The sequence below is a fragment of the Equus asinus genome, chromosome 2 (genome assembly GCF_041296235.1).
Source record: "Equus asinus isolate D_3611 breed Donkey chromosome 2, EquAss-T2T_v2, whole genome shotgun sequence".
Lineage (NCBI taxonomy): Eukaryota > Metazoa > Chordata > Mammalia > Perissodactyla > Equidae > Equus > Equus asinus.
In genome coordinates this window covers 149,118,149-149,145,245 of record NC_091791.1, presented here as the reverse complement: position 1 = coordinate 149,145,245, position 27,097 = coordinate 149,118,149, and the positions used below count along the sequence as shown (strand labels likewise).

General features: G+C 41.4%; 1 protein-coding gene across 20 annotated transcripts in view; it reads left to right on the top strand.

Annotated features, from left to right (window-relative positions):
- SEMA6D (semaphorin 6D) overlaps positions 1 to 27,097 on the top strand; it is a 568,923-nt gene that overhangs the window by 526,982 nt on the left and 14,844 nt on the right. The gene's annotated exons all lie outside the window — the stretch shown is intronic.

Sequence of the window (27,097 nt, the reverse complement as noted above, 5' to 3'; positions counted from 1 at the left end):
CAAGGCTCTTTCTAGTAGTTGGATTCCTTAATGCTATATTTATCTTCATATTTTAATACCTAGGTAGTAATATCAAATCTAATGGTGATTTAAAAAAATATGAATTCACTTCACGAATGCGCATATAGCTATCTGTAAAAAGAGACACACACACAAATAGTCCAACTTCTCAAATTTATTATTGCCATTTACATTTTACAACACTTTGCCCTTTTCTTTGGGGATCACTTAAACTTCATTGCTGCTAATATAGTTTTTAGACTCAATTTTCAGAAATACATAGATAATGTTTTCAGTTAGCCGTAATTGCACCTCATTCAGCTCTCAGGGGTTGATACGCTACCGTTGCACAATTTCCCTGTAATTTTCAGTTACATCCCTGAAGAGCCATCCCACATTGAACATGTAGGACAGACAGGGCAAATAAGTTTCCAAGTAGAGAGCCAACCTCACTGATTGGTGGTGGCTGCTGCTGCTCATGTTGTGGAAATCTGTGAGGCTCCATCCAAGGTCAGGGAGAAAACGAATGTCTTAACTGGTTAGCAAAGTCTTCTATGAAAAATGGAGAGTGCATGGCAGCCGCTATACAGCAAATTTGCCCTCTTTGATTCGGTGTTTTCTTTAGAGACACGTATCTCCCTTAAAACGCTCATCCTCATTAATGGTCTCTGTACAGGTTGCTAGGTATTTAAGGCAAATGTCATCTGGCACGATGTCTCAGCTACCCTCAAGAACAGAGCTTGGATTATCTGACCTATGAGAAGGAAAATGAGGAAGTCCCAATGAATAAGGAAACTTGGTAATGATTACTTTCCCCAGATCTTCCCATTTGGTTTATTTTGTTTCATATTCCCTCAATTGTGCCCCAGTATTTTTAACATTTTATCAAAGACTCAAAAATGAGATAAATGATTATGCTACTACAGATAAGACCTTTGCCATAGGTATATAAGTGTGGACATATATAAAAACATACCACCACCACACACATACACAAGATTTTAAATAACTTTCAAAGTCAGAAAGACTTAGGTTGGAATCCTGCCCTATCTGCTAACTAAATGTGGGAAATTGGGTATATCACTAGTTTCTCGGAGTCTTAGTTTCCTTTTTTGTTAAATGGAGAAAATATCCCTTATCTTAAAGAGATGTAAAATCAATTAGAGATAATGTGTGCAAACTGGCCAGCATAGCCCTCAGAATACAATAGGTGCTGTCATGTAGGGTTTGGCTACAAGTAACAGTAAACCCAACTCAAAATTGCCAAAACAATGAGGACACATTAAGAAGTCACATAATAAGAAGTCCTGAGATGGGGTGGCTCCAAGATCGGTTAATTCTTTGGTTCAACAAGGTCATCAAAGACTCAGGTGCTTTCTATCTTCTTCTCTGCTATTCTCAGCCTGTCAGCCTCTGCTTGGCCAGCTCTTTTCGGGTTCCCACTAAGACTGACACATTCCAGGTGAGAATCGAAAAGATCAAGAGACCAAGGCTTCCTAAGAAACCTTTCCTAGTAACAGACTTCCCCTCTGTCTCCGTGAATAGAATCATGACACCTGCTCATGCCTGAAGCCTAAAGCAGTCTTGGGAGGGGGCTGGGACCAACACAACTGTCTTGGATGGAGGAGACTCACTTATCAGTGGATACATGAACAAAGTCAGCATTTTGGTTCAAAGGGTTTGTATTGATCCATTGTTATATATGCATATCCTGTACACACAGTGTACATTACATAAACATATTCATGAGTACGCTCAAGCTGGAAAACTTTGGTGTTTGGCCAGAAATATTTTTCTGCTATTATTCGAAAATTTTGCATACCTAGAGCAGAATTTTCATTTAATTAGGCAATTAAAAAATACAAAAGATATGACATTGGAAGACAATGCTACAAAAAAGTAGACAGAATATATAAAATGAATTTGCTTTCGCTATGCTGCCATGTTTTTTCTTTATTTTTTTTTCCTGTAGCTTGTTTTAAATGAGAAATAAGATGCTTCTGCCAGATTAACACTTTGAAATATCATAATAAATAAAAGCCATAATTATGAAGGCACTTTTATCTCTTGAGAGGTAGAGAAACACTAACTCTATTCTCTTCAACTCTGAGACATTTCGTGATTATAAATTCACATTTTCTCATGGTTCCTACTTCAAAAAAACCATTAATCCCTGAAGCTCTAAAATTAAAGTTTCACGTGTTTTAGTTACTTATTGTGAATCCTGTGTCTACTAAGGAAAGTTACCCACTTTTTTATCTTTCTTGTTCCTTAATGGAATACCTTGCAGACTCCTTGAGTGGAAATCTTAGTCTGACTCTGAGTCTTTCTTTACTCTGGTCTGTTTAACCTCTTTTCCTGGTACAGTAATGCAATAAATCAGTCCTAAGGCCCCATAAAAATGGGTGAGGAGGCTCCGCCTTTGCCTGTCTTTGTGCAAGTGATCTGCCATTGCAGTAAGCTGTAAAATTAACCACCTAGATTTTCAAGATCTGAAATTTCTTACTTTCAGTGGTTTATGGCTGCAGTTTTACTCACCAAAGTGAAACTTCACCCAAGCCTTAGCAAATAGAAGTCTCATTCCTTAAAGGCAAGCAGTAGGTCTTGCTCTGCTGTTCTCTGCATGTCCAACTTGCACTATTTTCCTTCCAAAGAACTGCTAGTCTCCGGGAGGCCAAATGGTCCTAAGGTCAAATTCTGATTTTGCCGCTCAACCTCTCAGAGCCTGTTTTCCTCACTGGACAATCAGGATAATATGTTTACCTCATAGAGATGTTATAAGGTCTTTCTTCAGGAGGAAATATATGCAAAGCACTTAGCATGCCATCTGACATTAAAAAAACAATAAATTGTAGTAGTTTTGTTATTATTGCTGTTGTTTTCAAATCAAGGGTGCCTGGCAATGTCTGAAATATTCATGTCTGAGGCCTTTAGATGTTGCACATGGATGGGTTCCATAAAACATATCTGTATGGCTCCTTCTAAATGCATAAAGAGACAGAAAACATACAAGAACAGTTCTAGTAAGAAGTTCACATTTCTTGAGCACATAAATCACATTAATGCTACCGCATGTACACATGGCTACTCATATTTTGGACACGGTTCTGGCAACTTATTTGTGTTGAAGCTGGGAAGGTTAATTATGTTGTGAAGAATTTTCAGGTTATGAATTGTGACACTTAAATAATGGACCAAGTACTCATGGTGACTTACCGTATGAACTCAGCCTGACCCTGGGTCTTAGTAGTCATTTTCTAGGTACATTTCTTCACTCATTCACTTATTCATTCATTCACTTATCCATATGATAGATAATTTTTGAGCATTTTCAGTGTTCAAAGATCCTTTCTTCCCCTTTGCCTTCAAAGAGTCAAAGTCCAGTAAATAATGAAATAATTGCACCCAGGGGCAGGTTCATGGGTGTGTTTCCTGTGCAGTCACACTTGGTCCCATGCCTAGAATGCCCTGCTGTAGCCATCTAAAAATTCCTAATCATTTTTTAATAAGGAGCCCCACATCTTCGTTTTGTACTGACCCCTGTAAATCATGTTGGCTGTCCTAATTGCTCCTTTTCACCGGTGGCATTTATTCTGGATTGACCTGCGTAGAAAGCCAGGAGTTGGAAAAAGTCACATTTTCTGAGTCTGAGTTCCCGCTGTATCACATGCTGAGGGAAGCCACCTAATTTCCCTGGGCCTTGGTTTTCTCAGTTATAAACTAAGACAGAATAGACACAACACGGTCTCCAGGGCCACGACAGGTAATCTTCACACTTGAAGAGAGTAAGACATAAGTGTAAAATGATGTCAAGCCTGAGTTTGGATTATAACAGTGGTGACCATATTGTCAAAACTTGAAATTCGGACATGCAGGTTATGGGACCAAAACTGACAAAACGTGGAATCAAGACTCTTCTTGAGAAGTTGGGCTGTGTAGCTGGAACCTTTGACCTCTAGACTACGCCTACATACTGTTTGGTGGTTTTACAATGTAAAATGAGTTGATTGAACGTTGGCATCGTTCTGCACATTTCATTTGGATGTGTCCTTTCCTCTCCATAGATTTTATGCTAATATCCCAGAGGAGACCTAATTCGCTCCAGTACTTTTGCCACACTTGGAAAAAATCTATATTGAGAACCTTAAAACTGTAATATGCAAATATTGGCATCCTTGAGAATTCTCTAATTTACAATCCTAGAAGTTTTGTATATTGCAAGATGATAAAATACAGTCCTTAATGTATTAATTACCTGAATGGTAATTATTAATGGTAATACCTAATACCTTAATGGTAGGGATACATTCGGAGAAATGTGTTGTTAGGTGCTTTTGTTGTGTGAGCATCATAGAGTGTACTTACACAAACCTAAATGGTACAACCTATTACACACCTAGGCTATATGGTACTAATCTTATGGGACCACCGTCGTATATGTGGCCTATTGTTGCCCGAAATGTTATATATTTATATAGCCCTCTGGCATGGGCTATGACCAATTAAAACAGACCCCAGAATGTGGTAGCAAGAGAATGCCAGCTCTGGGTGTATCCCATGTAGTCTTACAATTCAGTGTTAACTTTTAGAAAAGCTCCCACGGTACTCATGGTGGCCCAATATTTAGTGCTACAGAAACCCAGGCTTTCCAAGGTTGTAAGAAAGAGGTACCACCATTGAATCTGCATTTAGTCAGCGTGAGAACTAAGATCTTTTCTGGTTCAGTCATTCTGACATCTCTGAGAGCACTGTTACCAATTCCATATTAAAGCTTCTAGCTGTTGGATGGCAAGCATAGATACAGATACGCTCATCGTTTTCTGTCAAGTTGAGGTCATCCGCAAATTGCAAAGAATAAAGATGTTTCAAAGAAAAACAACTCTAAATTAACTGAGATTCAGCAATCATCATTTTTAGATAACACCTTATGTTCTTCCTAAATCCACCTTCTGCTTGAGTAAATTTTAGATCACAAGAGAATTTGACGCTCAAAGTGTCTGTAGTCACCCATCTAAATATTTGCATCATTAAGGAGGCCTCTCCACTTTATAAGCATGCTGGCAGCCTGTTTGAGCAGAGATGGGGAGCCTTTCTGTCATATTAAAAGCCCACAAACAACTCCAGGGTAAGTCACAGTACCAGGAGCCAATTAAGATCAAAACCATGATGCTTAGTGCTAGAATTTCATCGCTTAAATATTAAGCAATTTTTACTTTGACACCGATCAAGAGGTGTTAATGTAGATTCTTTTAAACAACTCACATAATTTAGGGTGTATGTGAGAGAAAAATGATAAATTTTTCTACTTTCAAGAGCTAGAAATATCATGTCTTTGAGCCCCCTAAAAGTTATCCAGTTTAGCAGTTTGTTTATTTTTTTACTTATTTTAATTTAGTTTAATCTTATTAAATTTTATTTTATCCTGGTGGAGAACATCTTGACTTCTGCCTGTTTTATTGTGTGCAATAGGATACTTAGCTTAGAAGCCTTGGAACCGAATGAGAGTTTACATTTTAGCTCCCAAGATATTTCTTCAGCCCCTAATAGTTGGCTGACTGATGTGTTTACATTTGTATTGGCATTGAGTGGGCTGATTTGACAAGGGCTACAGAGAAAACTGAAGTCTAACTTCTTGTTGCTGTAACAACTAGAGGCAGAATTATCCTTATCTGCGATGGCATTTATTTTATGACTAAGAAAAATGGCTCAATGTGACCAAATTCTGAAATAGATTGTGTTCTAGCAGCCATTTATCTTTAAGGTAAAATCTAAACAGTTCTGCTTGGAAATTAGTTTATGAAAGCATATATTTAATGTTTTGCTACACATTCAAATACAAGTTTACTTAGCGCTTAGATTGTCACTTATTTGGATGGTGGTCAAGTAGGGAGATGACTCCAGCAAAGAGCAAGAAGGCTGGCAGAAAAAGCGTCCTTACTTCCTGCCACTCCACTCACAGGGCTTTAAGAGGAAATTTGGGATTTGAATGAGCCAAGTGTTCCCTCTCCATTTTCCTGTGCATGTTTTTAGAGTAGAGAAAGGAGATCTTAATGCCAATATTTGAACAACTGGGGTAAAAATTGTTTTGGCTTTAAATATCCAAGCACACAATTACAATCGGTTTTTCATTTGCTTTGCTGGTGTACATTTGACCACGGAGAAGCCTAAACCCGGTTCTCTTTCTCCTGTGTGACTGTAATTCCTAATTTTTAATGCAAAAGACAATCATTATATTACTAGCAGCAAGAGAACAGCAGTGATTTTGAATTGGCATGGGTCTTTGTGAAAATCGGATTAAAGTTCATTCTAAAAATAGAAGCTGTTGTTGCTGGTTTTATTTTAGCACTTTATATTTTGGAAGCCTAGGAAGGAAAAAGTAGGAGGTTGGAAGGGAAGAGGAGCAAAGCCAAAATTATAATATGCTAATTTAAGTGCAGTCTCTGACTTACCTCCAGTTTCTCTTACTGAACACCCATAGGATAAATATGACATAGAAAATGATAGAGGACTTATCCTCTAGGAAGTTGCCATCTAAAATAAGTTATATATTTTCAAGAAATATATTCCAGAGAATCCAAGTATTAGTTCTTGGTTTTGTTCAACAGAAGAGCAATAACTGTCTTTACCAAGAAAATGCTTAGTTTGATTGGGTTGGAGTGTGATTTTATTTTTTCGGTGCATCATCTCTCCATCCTTCTTTTTTTAAGTGTTAAAAAAATACAAGGTTTTGTTTTTAAAGGGGAAAAAGCCTAACATATAAACTATTATATAAAATAACTTATTTTGTCTTTATCTGTTCCCTTTTAATATCTGCCTATATTTATCTCTGTTTTTATAAAGTTATAATCAGTGACATACAATTATCTAGTCTGATTTTTTTCCCACTTGGTATACATCATAAGCTGAGGATCAGTGGTCTTCATTATTATCATCTTAATGGTTGCATAATATTCGATGAGGCTGGTGTAATATACTTTTTATTTTTTGAGGAAGATTAGCCCTGAGCTAACATCTGTGCCCGTGTTCCTCTACTTTATATGTGGGACGCCTGCCGTAACATGGCTCCATAAGCAGTGCGCAGGTCCGCGCCTGGGATCCGGACCAGCGAACCCTGGGTCATGGAAGCAGAGTGTGAGAACTTAACTGCTACGCCACCAGGCCGACCCATGATATGCTTTTAATTACTTCTCCATGTTTAGAAATTTACCCTGATTCCATTTTTTCTCACCATAATAAATAAGGCTACAATAAGCATCTTCCTCTAATACGGTTCTTTTTTTTTACTTCTTACTTTAGATTATTGGCTAAGGATAAATTATTAGAAGTAAAATTACTGAGTCAAAAGTTAGTATTGTTAATGTGTGGATGGGAACAGTTGAGCTACACATTGCCAAATTGTTTTCTACATGGTTGTACTAATTTACCCTGCCGTGTGCAATATATTGATTTCATCCCAACTTCACCAGCATTAAATATTATTCTTAAAAAAAGAGCTAATTTGATCAGTGTAAAATTATACTTCATGATATAATTTGTATTTCTATGCTCAATAACAAGAAGCCTAATATTTTCAGAAGGCTAGGACAAGACATCTTAGGGACACGTTTTATACTGCTTGACACATAGACAATCTGAAGACTATTACTGGGGAATTGTCATAGCATCTGCATTCTGACCAAAGGCTCCATGTGTTTCTGCAGTATATCTAGCTCTGACAGCTAATTTCAGTCTTCAGGGGAACTAAGAGGAGAGAGCGAAGAAAGCAATATTTCAGAGAGAAATACTGAAAGGTACTCAGGAAGAATACCTGAAAGGATCCAGGCAAGGATTCTTCCCCAAATATGGAGTATATCAATTATCTAGCTGCATTAGAAACCATCCCCAAACTGAGTGTTTAAAACAAAAACAATCGTTTATTTGACTCATGAATCTACAATTTGGGCAGAGCTCGGCAGAGAGACTCATCTCTGCTCCATGTAGTATAAAATGGGTGGCTCAACGAGGGAACACAGGATCCAATTCTAAGATGGCCCATTCACATGGGGGGCCACTGGGTGTTGCCTGTCAACTGGGAGCTCAGCTAGGGCTGAAAGCCAAGGCCTTAGTTCCTCTTCACGTAGGCGTCTTCATGAAGGCTTCTCTACAAGCAGCTTGGGCTTCCTTATACTATGGTGGCTGGGTTCAACAAGTGCCTGAAGAAGTGGGAAGTGGAAGCTGCCCATTTATTAAGTTCTGGGCCCAGAAAGTGACACATCACTTCCACATTCTCTTATTCAAGCAGTCATATCCCAGATTCAACAGGAGGAGACATACACCCACTTCTAAATGGGAACAATATAAAAATACCTGGGGACCCTGTTTTTAAACTGCCATACGATGTTTCCAGCCCTTTGAGAGGCTGAAAATCTAGATACTTGGAACACCATGGACTGGGAAGTATTGTAGCACTGACCTCCACCCCTGCTTTCTAGAACACTCCAGGAGTGAGTTCTCCATTTACCTAATTCATCTTTCCCACAACAAGGAATTCAGTCCTGTGTCTCTTGGACTGACTTTTCCACTCCTAGGACTATAACAGTGTTCCTTCCACCCCCAGCCTTCCCCAGGAACCTGGGTCTCTGGGCTCTTAATCATCTGGCTCATGGCTCTTTTCTAGTAAGATAGATATTAGAGGTGAACCTGCGTGTGTGATGCATCTCAAGAACAATAATGACATTAAGTATATTTGGTACATTTATACTGGCAAAATGCAAACTTGTGCTGACAGCCGCATTTATGAGAATCTCACCTGACTGCTAAGTGGTTGATTTAGGTGTCTCTATTACTAGTGCCAGGAAAAGGAAATTATTGGAAGGCAGTTTCTTTGTCCAGTCTTCCAAAGAATATTCCAAGAGAGAATTTGGAATGTAGGAGACACTGAAATCACCAGAGGTGGTCTTCAAAAAAGATTAGATTATCCCAGGGCTGGGGGCACAGGGGAGAGAGAGCAGAGTCATGCTAGTAGTCATACTAATAGCAGTAACCATAATAATACCTAATACTTACTGCACTTATTTGCCAGGCACAGTTTTAAAGGTTTTCTGTATATTAAGTCAGTGACCCTCAAAACAACCCTTTAAAATAAGTCCAATTATTTTCTGTTTTTTACAGATGAAAGGTGAAGTAGTTTTTCCAAGGTCACACAGCTAACGGGTGGTGGGGCCAGAATATTCTTAAAGCCTGTTTCCTCACTGGGTTGTATAAGGGCGTTTATTCTCGGGTGTGATGAGAAGACGGACCATCGTCCCATGACTCCTTCCTCAGGGTTTAAACGTGGGCACCCTTTTTCAGCCATTTCATGGAGTTGAGGTGGGGTGTGGATGAGAACTTCACCCGTTACTGTTGAAGATAGAAAGTAACAAAAGTAGACTAGCTTTCCAGAGGTGGAGACTCACCTCCTTAGGTGCTCCCCCTTGCATCCACTCTGCCTGCCCAGCCAGACGCTTAAGGGAAGGGATCCCAGAGGGACCATCCCTTTAACTTGAAGGACCTGGAGCGAAGGGAGCCCGCAGGCCTTCCACCCTCAAGTTGTTTCCTCACAAGAACACCTGAACAAGAAGGTTTCCTGACATTGGGACAGGGTGCCTGCTGCACCCCTGACCTCTCATCCCTGGAAACCACTTACAGGCTTTGATGTTGGGTCAAGGATGGTAGGGAAGAGGCCTCTGACTGCTTCAAAGGTGGACGTGGGAGGAAGAGCAACTTCCTAAGACTTAGGGAAGCAGGATCTTAGCTCACTTCCTGCATGAAACTCTTCTCTTATTATTTTAAAGTTTCATAGAACTTTTATTTATTTATTTATCTGATACAATTACCTACTAGGTCATTAGCCTAGAAGAAGGAAATTGGGGGAAATAGTGCTGTTCATATCTTAAAATAACAACAATGAAATCAAGCTAAAACTATGATAGTGTCCTTATCTTAATAAATTACAGAGGCCTCTTTCTCCTTTCCTTTTCATCTGCATTACCTTTTTCTGGCACAGTGATTGAGACCACAGACCAAGTTGGAGTCCAACTGACGTCAGCCTTGTTATTTAGTTTTGTGACTGAAGGCAGATTACCTCTTTATTTCCTGGTCTGCAAATGTGGAAGAATAGCACCAACCTCCTAGGGGTGCTTATAGCACAGTGCCTGGTGTTTCCTAACATTTGGCTATGGCTTGTTCTCATCCTTCTCGTCTCTGCCTCTCCAGGCTCCAGCATGTACATATCACATGGAACTCCAGGTGTGTTGCACAAAAACAAAATGAATATATTATCAGGCAAACTCGGCTTTCTTAGTGGACCGGGCACAGGAAATATTTCACGTTCTGGCCCATGAACTTATTTCCACCAATAAGTCATAGATCCTGCCTTCTAGAAACTCACAGTCTGAATCAGAAAGACAAGCAAGTAGATGGCCGGTACTACCCACCATGGTGAATCCAGAGTTGAAATGGATGGAGTATGTGAAAGGACACCAGAGAGGGAGATGGAAAAGGGCTCACACTGCTGATGGGTCCTAAGGGACCATTAGGAACTTGCCAGTGAGAGATGCCTTAGAAGGCATTCCAGGTCCAGAGGACAGCAAGAGCCAAGGGCAGGAGGCCCAGCAGGGCTGGAGACTTGCAGAATATCCAGGAAATAGGAATGTTAATATTTATTTGAGCAAAAGCATAAGCGATGTCAGTCTACTGTGCTGAGGCACACAGCAGCTAAATAAAGCACTGATAAGAATACTACTTCTTCCATGTGGATAGCACCTTTACAATTTACAAAGTATTTTTACTCACATTTTCTCACTTGTCGCTTTAAAAAGCCATGGTGAGGTAGTCAGCAGCAATACTCCCTCATCTCACCTCAGAAGAGGTGACAGGGCTGGCCTGGGCGAGTGGGAGGCCACAGAAGCCCACACAGGCAGTGGTGCCCTTGCAGCGAATCCCGCCCGTCCTTCACAGCGGCCTCCATTTCTTCCTCTCCCTTGGGCAGGTTGGATGCGGCAGAAAGACACAGTGAGCAGAGAAGGTGTGAGTAACTCACTGAGATAGAGCTGGGGCCTGGGAACTTTGCTTAGAGCACATCAGAAAGCAGAGCCCCTGCCCCCGCTGGACTGAGGACTGAGCCTGGGTGAATAGCTTCCTCTTGCCTGAGTTCCCTCTTCCCTGAACGCTCTCCGTGACCTTCAGCCTGCACAGCATGAAAGAGGCAGCTCTCCCTGGCTCCCCATCTTGGGATGGACACATCCACTTGGGAAGAAACCCACAAGGCCTTCCTGTCTTTTTTCTCCAAGTCCCGGTAGAGTTCTCTGCTTATTCTGGTGGAACCCCACTAAGTCCCTGTATGCTTTATACAAAAGATCCCAAACCCTCTGCCTTGCCTGGTTTTATAATCCTTTCTTTTTATCAAGGAGCTGCAAGTCTGTAATTAGGGTAGGTGGTGAAAAGGAAAGCCAGCCACACTTTTCCCTCCAAAGGCAATTAGCCTAATTTCTCTCAATCTTTTCAACAAAGTTCAGCCTGTTTGCATGTCTAAAGCAACCCTCTTTTTTCTTAGACCTCCCCAGGATGCTTCCTGTGACTAGGATAGAATTTGGGGCCCCAGGTCATTGTAGGAATTGGGCCAGAGGCTGTCACTGGAGCCTATCTGTTCTATACGTCCATCCTAGCGATTGCAAAATCAATGGAAGCCCGTGTCTTAATGTGGTTGGATCAGCAGTTACTGGAGAGAATGCCTTCCCCATGTACTGCAGCATAATGTGTTGGTGCGGGTCTGGGTTCATTACTGGTGACCATGGTGACCTGTGGCTAGCAGTTCACCATCAGTGGAAATAGCACTCTTTGGAGATTTTCCAACTTTTTTTCCTTGATAAAGTACAGGGTTACATGTAGCCATTCAACAAACAACTATTAAAGACCTGTGTACCAACCATTTTTTACGGGATTTATTTGTGGACATAAAGGACACAGTCCCTGTGCTCAAAGAACTCACAGTGTGGGGCTAGGGGAGGGGAGAGGAAGTTGAGAAAACAAGGAAATAGAATATTGTGTGGTATGTGCTCTGATAAAAGTGAGCCCAGATTTTGGTGGCAGAAGGAGGAAAAGAGGGAAACCCAGGCCGGAAGTAGTTTCCGATTAGCAATTGGTCAGATAAAGGAAGAGGAAAGGGCAAGAAGGGCATTGCAGCACATGCAAAGGCAGAGAGGTATGAGACACAGGTTTGTTTTTGGAATTAGGTGAATCCGTACACCCAGAATACAAGGTGCTAAGAGAAGTGGCATCCAAATACTGTCCTCTGGTCGCTCTTGGGCCTCCTATTTGTAAGATCACTGCTGAATGTCACTGTGGAACCTAGTTTTTATTTTTGTCTATGCAAATCCATTTTGAGCATCTCTGACATTAGCCTTTGAGGTGACAGAAAGAGCAGTGAACCTGGAGACAGATGATCTAGCAGCCTCTTATTAACAGCCTAACCTCGAGCAGTTCTTGAACTCCTCGTCTGTACAGTGGAGATTCATTCGCTAACTCAGCAAACATTCTCTGAGTAGATAACAGGTACCAGACACCATGACGGGTTATAAAGATAAAGCGTAGAACAGAACAGACGTAACTCTGTCCTCGTGAAGCTGACATGAAGTTCAGTGGAGATAAGTCCTGCCCTAAACCTGTAAGGACCAAAATAGATGAGGAATATTAGTTTTGAAAAGCATAAGACTCTATAAAAGAGAAAACCTCGTTGCACAGCCCTGGTCTAGGAGGAATATCGCTGAGACCTGGGAGTCCCTGATCCCCACCCTCACATACAAAAGAAGTTAATGAAATACCGCCAACAGCTACCAAGTACGTTTAGGATGCAGTGAGGGGCTAAGAAACCTAGAGGTCCTGGGTATATGTGACCTGAGTTTCCCTCAAGCATATCGCACAATTTAAAAAGAAATTGGAAGTGATCTGTTGACCTGTGGGAGGGCGGGCACCATCTAACCCTGGGTCTAGGGAAGCTGGAGGCTGTAGTTAAAGGCAGTATTTCCCAAGGCCACGTAATTGTGAGGGAAAACAATGCACCCTCTGCCGTTCCATCTGGGACACCATCAGAATGCCAAATCCACCTTGGTAAGTGTCAGCAGAGACTCGTTCCCGTGTTCAATGCATCAGTCTGTTTGTACTACAAAGCCCATTTGTGGTTTGGCATTACAGATCAGAGGCGGGAGTCACAGCGATGGCCTGTCTCAGGGTTCATGCATTTTGTATCCTAGGCAACGCCAACGCTATAGGAAAAATTTAGAAGTGTGAATTGGAATCGTTTTCCTTTGCTAAAGAGCTTTTTCAACCCAGGCACCAAACTCAGAATCATAAAATATGATGACTTGGAGGGGGCCTTAGGGATCATCTAGGTTCTAACCCAACCTCTCATTATATAGATGAGGAAACTGAAGTTGGAGGAGGTGAACTGGCTTTCTCATGGCCTCTCGGCTCTTTAGAAGCTGAGTCAAAGGTAGAATCCAGATTTCGCAATCCTTATTACCTCCAGGTGTGTTTGATGTCTGGGGTTAAGATTAACATCCCCGAGGTGATTCATAAGGGAGGCGAGAATAAATGTAGATAAGGGTGATATATCGTTTGAAGCATAATTGTCTCCAGCAATCATATGAGACCCACACAGCCCTTCCTCAAGGTTGTGCCTCTAGCCTTGTGCAGGCTTCGTAGTAGTTACCTTTTCGTCATATGACATGCTCCAGGGACTCTGGTAAGCTCTTCCACTAACTCATTCAGTCCTTATAGCAACTCTATGGGATGGCTGCTAGTCTTCTCCCCAACTTACAGGGAAACTGAAGTACAGAGCAGGTAACCAGCTTGCCCAAGGGCAGATGGCTAGTTAAGTGGCACAGCTGGGACTCCTACCTAGGCATTCTGGCTTTGGAGTCCATGTTCACAACCACCGTACTCCACTGCTCAGCAGTTCATCGGGCTCGAACCCCACAGGAGGAAGGGCTCAGCTTTTCTCACCCCCTCCCAGTGCTGAGTCCATTTAGTGAAAATCAGCAATTGGTGCCAATTTACCTAAACTCTCATTTTGCCTCTGTGGACCCAGAAGTTTCAAAAGCTCATAGATTTCGGATACAGAGCCCAGACAAAGGTCCATAGGTGAGTCACAGGTGAACTGATTCAGGCCCAGTCTGGGCCCTTCTAGAGCTTTTCCTGGCCGTGAAATTGGGCTATTTATTGTTCTCACTCTTGATTATGGGTTCATTTTTAGTCCAGGACTATTGGGCTGAACCTAACTCACCAGAGACCTCATTTCCAAATCAGTACAACAAAATACATTTTTTAAAAATTATTTTGAAATGATTATAGACTCACAGGAGTTTGCAATAATAGTAGAGTCCTGTGTACGCTTCGCCCAAGAAGTGCATTTTCAAAAACAAGTCAGAACTGAATTTTCAAATGGAATGCAATAATGGTAATGCTTTAGATCCTTCTGGACAATTACTGATCATTCTCCACATTTGCCATAGACCAGCAACTGTCACTGTGTTTTCAAATACAGAGGACAAAGACAGAGGCCATATTTTTGGCAACTGAAAACCATAGGACTTGGACCAGGAATTCTTGGCTTTTAAAATTTTTAAAAAGACCCCTTTTCTTTCTCTGGGTTGTTAGGATTTAACCTTCTGTGAACCCTGTTTTAAATCATGACATCACCTAGGAAGCTCTGGTAAGGTGGTTTGCAGAAGATAAAACATGAAGACATGAGCCCTTTCTTATAGAGTGAATTCTTGTTGGTGTTGGCAGTGATGATAAACATAGATCACCGGACTCTTGTGACATCTGGATTCTGCACCAGCTTCACCACCCTTGGATCATAAGCCCCTTTTTTATCCACTTGTTCCCTCCCAGGAATAGTAGCAGCAGCCCATCCTCAGTCCCTTCTTGCCTGGGTATTGTTCATGTTCTTTGAAAACCTGAAAAAGGCAGCGTGGAGGACACTGAGAGCTCAGGCTCCATAGTGGCAGCATCAGACAAGTAAGTAGAATGAGAACAAATATGCTCTACCTCTGTCAGCCCAGCCCAGAGGGCAGACCAGGCATGGACCCAGGTCCTATTATCCTGAACAGAATGTCATGTGCAGGCCATATGGCAGCCCCAGCAGGTCTTCTGGTAGAATAAGCCAATGTTCCAAAGACAGGCTGAGTCCTTCGGCATCTCGGTCATCCCTTGGAACACTGAGCCCTTCCTTTGTTAGAATGGTTCCTTTCCTGGAGGCCAAAGGGGAGCAGCAGGGCCTGGCTGGGGCTACGGTGTGGAGGTCATAACAAAAGGAAAAGGCTTTTAATGTCTCTTGTCACTAGTTAGCCTTGAAAGCCCTGCCATCCTCCCTCAAAAAAAGGACACACCGTTGTGTTCATTTCTGCCACAGCAATCTTCTTCTATTTTTTTTTTTTTCTTTTTCGATTGTAGAAGGTCCCTATGTTTTATATTTTCACAAAGCGGGTCCTCGTCTTGATCTCTCAAGAGGTTGATGTGTTTTGTCATCTTCCTGAATAGCAGATTCTCACTGCTTAGATATAGCCCTCAAGCTCTCATTAGTTTCTTGTGTTATTTTCACTTTAAATGAAGATTATTCTAGAACAATGTAGCTGTAAAATGTTATCCAGTTTCAGTTAGGGTGGACAGGCAAAAACTCGTAGGCAAGTTATCACTAGAATGATGCTCCCCAGAGGGTTCTGACCACAGGTTGGATTCTGGGATCCCTGTTCAGATTTGCTTAGAATTTGGCAAAGACAGGTTAGATCTTGTTTTCTGTCCCTTCCTGCCCAATTCCTTTTAAGTTCAATTCCTTTTTGAATTATTAATATTTGACCAGCAGCATTATGATGGAGATGTTAGCATGCTTTGCTTTGAGGAAATCCAGACTTCAAGTGAAAATCTTGCATAAGAGCTGCTTTAATTTTCAGAAAACTTCTTCAAATAGCCAGGTTTCCTCATGCATGTAAAATATAATTAAAATAAACAAAATGGACCCAACTTTTAGGAAGACGTTGATTATACAAGCAAGGCATTAATAAAGAGCACAACAGGCTTCCTGCCCCGTGGCTGCTTTTTTCTCCCTTCCATGGTATCTACTGCCACCTTTCTTCCTTTTCTCATCTGTCAGAATCTAGCCCCAAGAAAAGATCTTATAAATATATTCATACTGATTTCTGGCTTATGTTATGCTCTAGCATACATACATAGCACTACTTACATTGCAACTGGAAAAAAAACCATCAGCCAAAGAAAAGAATTTCCCATTGCAGAATCTCAGGCATCGGCCAGCCCTTAGGCAGGCTGATTTTTATTTTATTTCTGTTTGTTGGGTAGTGGGGAGTCAAGTAGACTTCCTCCTCTGCCAGTCCCACTTACCCTGATCTTTAATCTCAGGAACAGCTCTGCTTTCCTTTCCTTTGTTCTGGGAAAGCTGCATGATGAGCAGGAACTTCAGTGGGGGGGTGACAGAAATCACTTACTCTTTGGCTTGTGGTGTGCGTCCCTCCTGGATCAAAGAGCAGTTTGTTAATGATGGGTAGGTGTGAAAAGAGGCATCTGTTGCCGTTTGTAAGAACCTCTTGGTTTTGCAGCACCTGGAAACTCATGGACTGGGGCTAAGGAGGATTGTGTGCCAGCACTGCAGGAGAACAACAGTAGACTCCAGACTCTACGTGTTTGGGGTGATGGTGGGAAGGAGTTCAAGATGTGGGACCTGTGCCAGGGCTGAATCCAGTCACATATATGACCTCCTTCATTTACTTCTTTCTTCCTCTGTTCATTTGAATACCCACTGAAGACCTCCCAAGTGATAGGCCCTGTGCCTGATGCTAGGGATAAGGAGAATGAGTAAGATGTACTCTCTCTCTCTCGAGCAGCCTGGTTTAATAGAGAAAATGTGAACATAAGTAACATTACGATGAAGCGATAAGTTCTGTAATAGAAGTATTTACGCACTATCATAGGGGAGCAGTGTGGCCAGGGGAGAGGGATTTGGGGTAGAGGGGAGGAATGGGATTGGGGAGAAGGCCAGGGACATTTTGAGCTGGTGAGTAGACAATTTCCAGGAAGGGCATTTGAGAGAGAATAGTGCGTGCAGAAGACACTGCTTTGGAATCAAGGTGGGGAAGCACGGGTAGCTAAAACAGAGAAGCTGGCAAGAATCCGATTGTGGAGGACCTTGTACATCTTGGAAATGAATTTGGACTTTATCATAGAGGCCTTTGGGAGCCATTAAATTGTCTTTAGACAGGGAAGTAACATGATAGTATTTGTGCTTTGGGAAGATCATTCTGGTGGCTTTGTGGAGAATGAACTAGAAGTCTAGGAAAGTAGAAGTCACTTAAGAGTGGATTCTAGAACAGCGAAGAGAAAGAATCAGTAGGATGTACTGACAGATTTTGGAAACAGAGGAAGATGGAGAGGGAGAGAGCTAGGATGACTCTGGTTTAAGGCTTAAGTGACTGAGTAGCATATTAAAAACATCAATAACAACAATAACAATAATGGTTGTAATTATTGGGTCCTTACCAGGTGTAAAGGGTTTGGCCATGTGCTTTACATAGATTATTTTATTGAATCATTGTAATACTATTAGTGCTACAGTTATCTTCATTTTAGGCAGGAAAACGTGAGACTTTGAGAGGTGAAGTAACATGTCCAAGGTTACGTGGCTGGTAAGTGATAGTGCATGAATTTGAACCCAGGCACTCTGAGCTCTGAGCTTGCGCTCTTTTGGGAATTTAGCACAAGGACAATTCGAGGAAAACTGTCTGAAGTTCAGGTTTGTACCTTCTGAATTTAATTGCCTATATTTTACTGAAGTCAAAATATCTAGCAGAGAGTTGGACAGCTGGATCTGGGGCTGAGGAATGTGGTTTATGCTTGACATGTGGATTTGGGATTCATCAATTAATTGACGTTAGTGAAAAAGATGGGCGTAATGTGGGTGAATCTCCAAAAAGCCAGTATAAAATCGTGAAGAACCACATGCTAAGGGTGGGCGTGTTCAGATGAGTTTGGGAAGGTTGCTGAAAAGTAGCTGGAGAAGCGAAGAGATAACTTAAAGGCAAAGGTGGAGTTTCAAGATCTGATGGAGGGACCAACGTGATTAATTGCCTCATGGAGATGAAAGAAGATTTAAAATGAGGATTGAGTTGGATTTGACAATGAGGTGGTTGATGGGCAAGAGTTGAAGTTAGACAGAGTGGATTAAAAATGTACTAGAAACTGAGAAGATGGAGACAATGGGCTCAGACTTCTCTTCAAAGAAGTTTGGCTGGAGAAGGAGGTGAGAGACGGGGCGATAACAGAGGCAGCCTCGAGATCAGGGGAAGTACTGTTTGTGATGGGAGCCGCTTGAGGTGCTGGGGTGGGGAGGGGAGAGAAGCTGTGGAGCAGTGGGGATTACAGCAGGATGTTTATCCAAGCAGGTGGGAAGTAGGAATCTCCCCTCCAGCCCTCAGAGGGAGATCATGGACTCTTAGAGAGAAAAGTGTTCCTACACTTTGTTTACACCCCTTTATTACATGAAGAAACTCAAGCCCAAAAAGTGAAGTGACCTGTACATGGTCACACAGCCAGTCCATGACCCCAGAACTCCTGGTACTTGATCCCTTTCTTCTCCTGCTGCCAGTGTCAGTTCCTCGTGGTTCCCAGTCCACAGTCCTCCAGAGTGGCTCGCCCCTGCTCTGTCAGGACGCATACATAACCTTCTAGATTCTGATGTGTCAGCAGGGCTTCAGCTGTGTGGAGGGTGAGTCAGAGCTGCTTTGTCATTTCCTCGAGATGCCGTGGGGCAAGGTTTTAGGTGGTTAATTATAAAGTGTTATTAGCATAAGAGAGCTGGAAACCTCTTCTTCTCACTTGGGCACCCAAGTGCCCAGAGGGAGGAAGAGTCTCACAGTCAAGGGCGTTTCAGCCACCTCTTCCTGGACCAGAGTAAGGGAGGATATATTTGTTCATACGGGACACCTGATCCCTAAGCATATGTGCAGGAGAGGATTGGGTAGGGGTGGGCTGGCGTAGCAGTAGGCATTCCTTAAATGAAAGAGCTGATGCTCCCAAGAGACCCTGTCAATCAAGAGTTGCCTGGTAAGCCTGGATGCAAGTAGCTACCCATGCTGCTCAGAAGGACCCAGAGTACCCTGCCTCAACTCCACTTGGGGATCTTCTGGAGTCTGTATGTATCTAACGATGATTCATTGTCCCTTCTTATCACCTTCTTATACTCCCAAAGGTTATGCTGTCAGCCTGGTTGTCATACCATTCTGATTAAATACTGATGTTGAGCACTGATTAAAATCCACAGCCCTATGCAGAACACACTGCCTAGAATCTAGACACGTGAATGCTATATAAACATAAACGTCAATTACATGAAGGTCAATTACAACCCTTGGTATCTTGGTAGGCTCTGAGGAATAGCAATTAACTTGCTTCTCTTTGCTCTTTTTCAGCCTTCCTAAACCCATTGCTCCATTTCCATTTTGTCTTGTGGGTTGTCAGCAGTAGAGCTGTAATTCCTGTAACTCAAGGGGCCATCATGCTCATGGACTACTTTGTGCACAGTGCGCCCTGGGGTTTCGTTGACTGCAGTGAATGGTGCCCCTTCTGCTGCAGCTCTCGTTCCACCCACTTCTTCCCTGTAGTTCATAGCACTCTCAACTAAAACAATTAATGCTACTGGGGAGTAGAACCTAGGGTGCCCATGCTCCCTGGCTCTGCCGCCCTCTGTTGTCGCTGTTGTTTTAACAGTGTTAAATGAATCTAGACAGGCGTCCAAAATGCTACTCTTGCCTGGAGAGATGCAGCAGGGCTTGTGGTGATTCCGGGCACATGATTTGTTCTTTTGTTTACTCCTTCAGTCACAGTTCATTCACAGTTGTCTCAAGTATTGACAACTGTGAGACATGCTTGTCCCAAGAGACTGAGAAGAATTCCTCCCTAGGTTCTGCAAAATTAGGAAGACTTAACTAGGGCAAGGATGGGAGGCAAGAAGGGCCACCCAGAGGGAAAGTAGGAGCAAAGATTTAGTGGAAGTAGGTGGCATGACCCATTCCAGGGCCAGAAACAGAGCCAGGGACGTGGAAGCACAGTAAAGAGGGAGAGAGGCTCAAGATAAGACTGAAGGGGGAGGCAGGACTCAGAACATGAAAAGCCTTGAAGGCCTCATTGAAAAGATCTGGGCTTTCCCCTAACAGTAATAGGAAGTTACTGGAGGATTATGAGATTAAATGATGAGGTTTGTATTCTGAAAAGATAATTCTCCTAGCTGCTACTAGAAAATGAATGGGAGACCAACAAGGGGCAGACAGAAGGGTAAGTAAAAGTTCAAGAGAATGTGGTGTAGGGAAGGCAAGGAAGAGCAGTGCTTTAAAAAGCTGTGAACAGTCCACTGTGTCTATAGCTCTTGAGCAATCACAGAGAAGGGACGGGAAGCATCCGTTGCATTTAGCTACCTGGAGGTCATCAGCGTCTTTACTGAAAGGTGTTATTGAGAGAGGAGCTAGACCAGAGGAAGTAGAAGAATGAGTGGGAGGTGAGCACATGACAACAGTGAGAATAAAACCGTTTTTTCAATGTCTGCGAATGGAAGGAAAGAGACAGCTGATGCCTGGAGGAGGATCTGGGGTCAGAGGAGGAGCTTTTTTACCTTTTTTTTTTTGCTTTTTTTGAGATGAGAGAGGCTTGGACAAATTTAGTGCTGATGGATAGTATTTAATCAATACAAAGTTATAGAATATCCAAAGAGAGGAAAACAGAATACGTGTTTTTTTTGTTCCAAGAAAGACAGAAGGGGTTGGATTTAAAGCACGTGGAGAGGAGTTGGGGAGTGAAATGTTCTCTTAAAACAGGAGAGGATGAGGACAAACTAGATGAAGATGCAGATAAGTTGATGCATTTGGTAATGGGAAGGAGGAAGGATTGAGGAATTTCCTATCTTATGGCTTTTATTTTCTAGGTGAGGTAGCTGGGGGGCAAGAGGGAAGAATGGAGTAGAGTGAGAAGAGAGAACAGATGAGGGCCTTGAGGAGAAGGGGGAAAGTTTAAACATTGATTTTGGGAGTGGGCAAATCTCGTAGAGAAGCATAGGATCCCCGTGGAATTTTATAGTGGTAGTTGCAATTGGTGATCAAGAATGCTGTGATGTTACTACCAAATTGCCCCAGAATGTGGTTGTCCTTACTAGTGCTCGGCTTCTCTGGGGCAGGTGCAGGAGATGAATGACTGAGTTCATCCAAGGCAAGAACTTTGCGAGAAAGTCATACACAGAGACAAAGGATGAGGGAATCTAGAGTACTGGCAAGAGTGTTAATGGAATGATTGGCTGTTGACTATTAACGTGTAAGATGGATAATGTGATATGTCAAGATTGGGGAAGGCTAATGGATTAGAAGAAATGAGAGCAGTTAGTAAGACTGAAGGTCCTGATGAGAAAGAAGAGCAGTCATGATGAAAAGTAGTCAGAGAAGCAGGCTGGAAGGACAGGAGATTGGGACCAAAGCATGCAATGCTTGACTTTATGATTTTTGAGGTGAAGAAGCTATAGTTGTCCCAGAGTGGAACCATGGACTGAGACTACTACAGTCTTTGAAATGTCTTTCTTAGAGAAAGTGACTGGGAAGTCATCAGCTAAAAGAGAAGAAGAGGAGCAGAATCTCAAGTAAGCAAATATTTTTTTGTAAGAACGTGGAGGCCCAAGGTCTGGAAGAATCATTGGGAAACTGGGAGGACCAACTCCCCTTTCAGATCCCGAGGCAGATGGAGTATATGAGTCTAAACAGCTCCTCCTTGAGAAGTGGTATCACCAAAAGGGAAGAAGGGGAGAGCTTTAAAATCAGCATGGTATCTTTCTGGTTTCTTTGGGCTAGGGATCAAGTAGGCCTACTCCATTTATGAATTCTCATTTCCTTTGAACTAGTATAGCTTTCAGGGAGACAAAGACTCTATACCAATTTCTCTAGATGGGATTCATTCATTTCAAATGTGGTCACTGTGCTATAACCATAAAAAGAACTTGTATTAACCGACCCTATAAATTTTCCTGCTTAGTGAACTCCTTTTAGTATTTCTTTTAGTTTGGGTCTACTAACAACTAATCTATCAATTTTTGTTTGTCTAATTGTCTTTATTTTGCCTTCATTTTTGAATATATTTGCTCGTAATAGAATACTAGGCTGGAAATTTATTTTCCTTCAGCACTTTAAAAATGTCATTCTATGGCCTACTGGATTCCACTGTTTCATTTAATAAGTCAGTAGTCAATAGTGTTCGTGGTTCTTTGAAGGTAATATATCTTTTAGCTTTTAACATTTTTCTTTTGTCTTTGTGTTCAGCATCTTTACTATGATGTGTTTATGTGTGTTTCTCTTTGTATTTAGAAGTTCTTAGAGTTTCTTGAATGTGTTACTTATAGACTTTTGTCAGTTTTGAAAAGGAATACAGCCATTAGCTTGTCAAATATTGCTTCTGTCCATTTTTCCCTCTCTTTAATCTCAGGGACTCCAATACGTTAGATCTTTTCACAAGATCCTATGCATCTCTTACTTTCTTATCTGTTTTTCCAACCTATTTGTTCTTCATATTTCTGTCTGATATTTTCTATTAACAAATCTTCTAGTTGACTAATCCTCTCTTCAGCTACAAGAAATACGTTGCTAAACACATCTATTAAGAAGCTTTAGTTATTGTGCTTTTTAGTTGTAGAATTTCCGTGTAATTCTTTTTTAGTAGATTCCAGTTCTTTGGTAAAATTCTCCATCTTGTCATCTTTCTTCTTGTACAAAATAAACAGTTACTTTTAAAATCTATGTCTGATAACTCTAATATCTGAATTACTTAGGGGCCTATTTCTATTGTCTTTTTTTCCCTCTTAGTCTTAGTTCTTGGAATGTCTAATAATTGCTGTTTGAATGATAGCATTTTGTGTAAAAATTGTGTAAAAATCTCTGGATGATGTTATTTTCCTCTAGAGAAGATCTACCTTATCTTTTCTGCAAGTAGCTAGGGTGGGAGGAGATTACATCCATCCCACCCAAGACTTAGCTTATCGGGGATCAGCTTAGAGTTTTTGGAAGGTTTGGCCTACCTTGTGTTTGCCTCCTCTCCTTAGGGAATAGATCTTCAGAGGTCCAAATGAGAGAGGCTTTAGGTATTTACTAGGACTCCTCCTTCTCAGTGGGTTCTAAACTTGAGACTGCCACAAATTTGGCTTTTCTTTATAGCTACACTCTCATCTTCATATAGCTTAAGAATTAGCAAATCCCATAATATGAAATCAAGTACTGAGTGTGTGGATCATTTCTTTGTACCTCCCATCTCTCAAGGATCTTTCCACTCAAGCCCTGGCTGTCTTGGCAGCTCTGAATGCCAAGAGCTTTCCTCATTATATCTAGGCTTTAACTTCATGAAAGTATGGGAGAAGCCCATATATAATACCAAAAAATGACGAAATATACTTACTCAGGGGGGCCAGCCCAGTGGCACAGCGGTTAAGTTCACACGTTCCACTTCAGTGGCCTGGGGTTTGCCGGTTTGGATCCCGGGTGTGGACCTACACACTGCTTATCAAGCTATGCTGTCACAGGCATCCCACACATAAAGTAGAGGAAGGTGGGTGGAGGTGTTAGCTTGGGGCCAATTTTCCTGAGCAAAAAGAGGAGGATTGGTGGCAGATGTTAGCTCAGGGCTAATCTTCCTCAAAAAATAAAAAAAATATATACTTACTCAGGTACCTCTCTTCTCTGGCTAAAAGGAATACTCTCATGTAGGTGTGTTCTTCACTGTAAGCTTACGCATGAGAAAGGTGGTCCTCTCCTCTTCCTTGAAGGCTTCTATGTCTATAAAGCTGTACCTTAATCCTGTAAGAAAACCCCTACCATGGTTATGATGGCATACATAAATAGTTCTGCAGATAGTTATACAAAATGAAAGAGTAAACATTTCTTTCCATTTTTTTTTTAATTTTTGCCAAATAAGATGCAACAATAATAATCTAACAACATTCACTAAAATTTACTGCAGACTTATGGACCACATCCTGTATTAGATGTTTTGTATAGATCATCTCATTTAATCCTCAGCAGAGCCTGTGAGATAGTAAAGGTAATTATTCCTATTTTACACATGAGGAAACTGAGGCTTAAAGACGTTAAGTCAACTTGCACAAGGTCCCAGAACCAAGAACTAAATAGCACAAGTGAGTTTGAACTCAGATTTTTCTAACCTCAAGGTCTATGTTCTTTTCCAACATTTGTCCTGTGTCTTGCCTTGCCCTCATAACTAGTCTCATGATGTTACTGAGTCCTGGAATCCTCAGATGCTTCCTTGACTACGATAAGAGCTGAATAGTCTGAGGGGTTTACGTGCAAATAACTTTCCTTTCTGGAACATTTCTCTCAGGTATTTCCAGATCTTTCCTTCCACTACTCAGCCTTACTTTGATATATATTTCACATTAAATACTTCCATTTATAATTTCTATGGCAAATCTGAAAGTATTTTTTTTAATAAAGCTTTATGTGGGGAGAGGAAGCAATTAGTTGTGGGGCTTTATTTTTGGAGGATGAGATGGGTGAGGATGGGGTATGGGGAGAAATTGCTTTCTGCAGTGTCAGATGAATGAGTTATAGGAAATGATGGCTCAGCCGGCAGCTTGGTGCTTGCCAGTGAGTCAGCAGCAATTCCATCCTCGGGCTCAATGCTGGAATCACAGCTGTGAGAGACACTCTTCCTGGTGAGGACCCCTCCCTACCCTGCTGTCTGGGGCATTGAGGCTCGGCCCACATAACATGAACCATTCGGTTACCTGTCCTGGTGGAAGAAGATTCACAGAACTATCTTCTTGTTTTCATGCAGATATTTCTAAGTTTCTTCGGGATTGATTAGTGTTTCTGATTTTTTCCTCCTCATACCCAGCAGAAACATCCAGTGACTTTCCATCCAGAGGATGAATGAAGTTTGGGATTGATAACATGACAGAGTTTAGTTCTTAGGGCAACATTTCGTACTTTTATACTACTTGGTCTTTTGAGGGTCTTCGTATATGACAAAACTTTGTATGTGGAAAAGCAAGACAAGAAGACACTGCTTCAGAAGAAGTGGTAGATTGAAAGATGTCATCTTGTCATGATTGAAGATATGTGTATGTGGCAAGAAGACGAGAACCAAATCATCATGGTTGTTGGGTTGGGATGGTAGGATTATTGGTGATTGCTTTTTACTTTCTTTTTCAGCTTTGATAATTAGGTTCAAGTTGTGAAATTTATTCTAAAAATAATTCTTTAGTATTATTTTAGTAAACCAGCCGTCCATTTGTGAAAAAATATGGGCCAAATAGCTTTAATATTTCCAGTCATCTTTTTCCCAGACTCTGCTCACTCTTAAGGTCAACTTGGTCATATGCGTGGTATCCAATAGGAAATGGGTGAGGAGGACTACCTTTGCTTGGAAGCTGCATGTACCAGGCATTTAATTCTTCTTCACCCTGTGGAGAGGGTGGTATTATCCACATATTGTAGATAAAGAAACTAATAGAGAGATTAAAGAACCTTTCCTGGGTCAATCAGCTAGTAATGGCGTTCCATCCAAGCCCAAGTCAGACTGCAGGCAAAGTCCACTCTCTTTCAACTCCAAAATGGTGCTGCCCCAGATCCCTCTAACTTACTGCTGGATTAACCATCCTTTAAGAAAAATTGTATTGCAATATTATTCTCTGTTTTTGCAAAACTAGGATTCTAAAACTCACATATGCTTGGCTTCTACTTTAGTTAGAAAGAAAAATATTGGGGCATTGCATAGCGTACATGTGTGTCTGTGCATTTGACATTAAGAAGATAAAAAAGGCGTAGTAAGTACCTGGCTGAGTAGTTGGACTCCCCCAGAATTTGAAGTGATTATCATCATCTCCCTAAAATTCTTAGATATATGAGACTGAGAATAAGGCTTTATGTTTTACTATTCAGTACAGTAGCTGTAAGTGACAGTTTTGGTCGAGGAAGGGCTTGGTATTGTTGCAAAGTGGAGCATTTACGGTTTTACAAAAGTAACCATCCCATTGGCCCAGGAAGGCCCTAATTTATTTTTTAAATAAATGAATAACGTTTAAAGATTTTTAAGATTTTTTGACAGTTAACATTATACAATTAATGCCATAAGCTTTGTTGAGATATTGACATACAATATACTGCACATATATAAATATACAATTTGATAAAATTTAACAAACACATACACCTGTGAAACATCACTTCAATAAAGATAATGAATATATCCATTACCCCAAAAAGATTTTTTGTAATGCTATATTTTTGCAGGAAAAATAAACATCACCTAATTTGATGAAAAGAGCCTGGATGGGGACTCAGGCAATTTGGGTCTGGACTCTGATCTTGCCCTAAATAGCTCATTGAAATTCATTGAGTCCCTTAATTTTTCCAGCCCTTAGTTTTCTCATCTGGAAAATGAGCGGGTTGGACTAGATTGTCCCTAAGGCCCCCTATGGCTCTAAAATTCAATAAAGCAAAGAGGACAGGCATACTTAGGGTATTAGTTTGTGTCCAGACGGTTTTATGTAAAAACGTAGACTTCCTCAGTGGTCTGGTGTCAGCTGTGCCGCTTCATCCGTGCCTTGCTTTGCTTGATTGATTGATCATGAAGTCATTTCATTTTCTTTAATGCCCTTTCACCCTGATTCAAGGTCATTTATGTCATTGCTTCCATCTTGGTCTTAGTAAGCTTATAGAACTGTTCTACTTAAGAATTTAGGGCTAAGGCTTGAGAAATGCTGGGAATTTGCCAATGCCCTAAGCAAAGATATGATGAGGGCAACAGGACCATCAGCTCCCTGCATATTTGCAAGGCAGCTTGGCATTTTGTGGAGGGCAGAGACAAGTTATACTGGATATATTTCAGGTCTGGGGGAGGGGAAGCAGATTGGAGTTTAATTAAAATTCAAATCCCCACTTTGCCCATCTTCTTGCCAAGTTAGCAGCCAGCATTTCTGTTTGTGTTCTGGTGATTTTGCTGTGATGACATACACGGTTACCTCAATAACTCT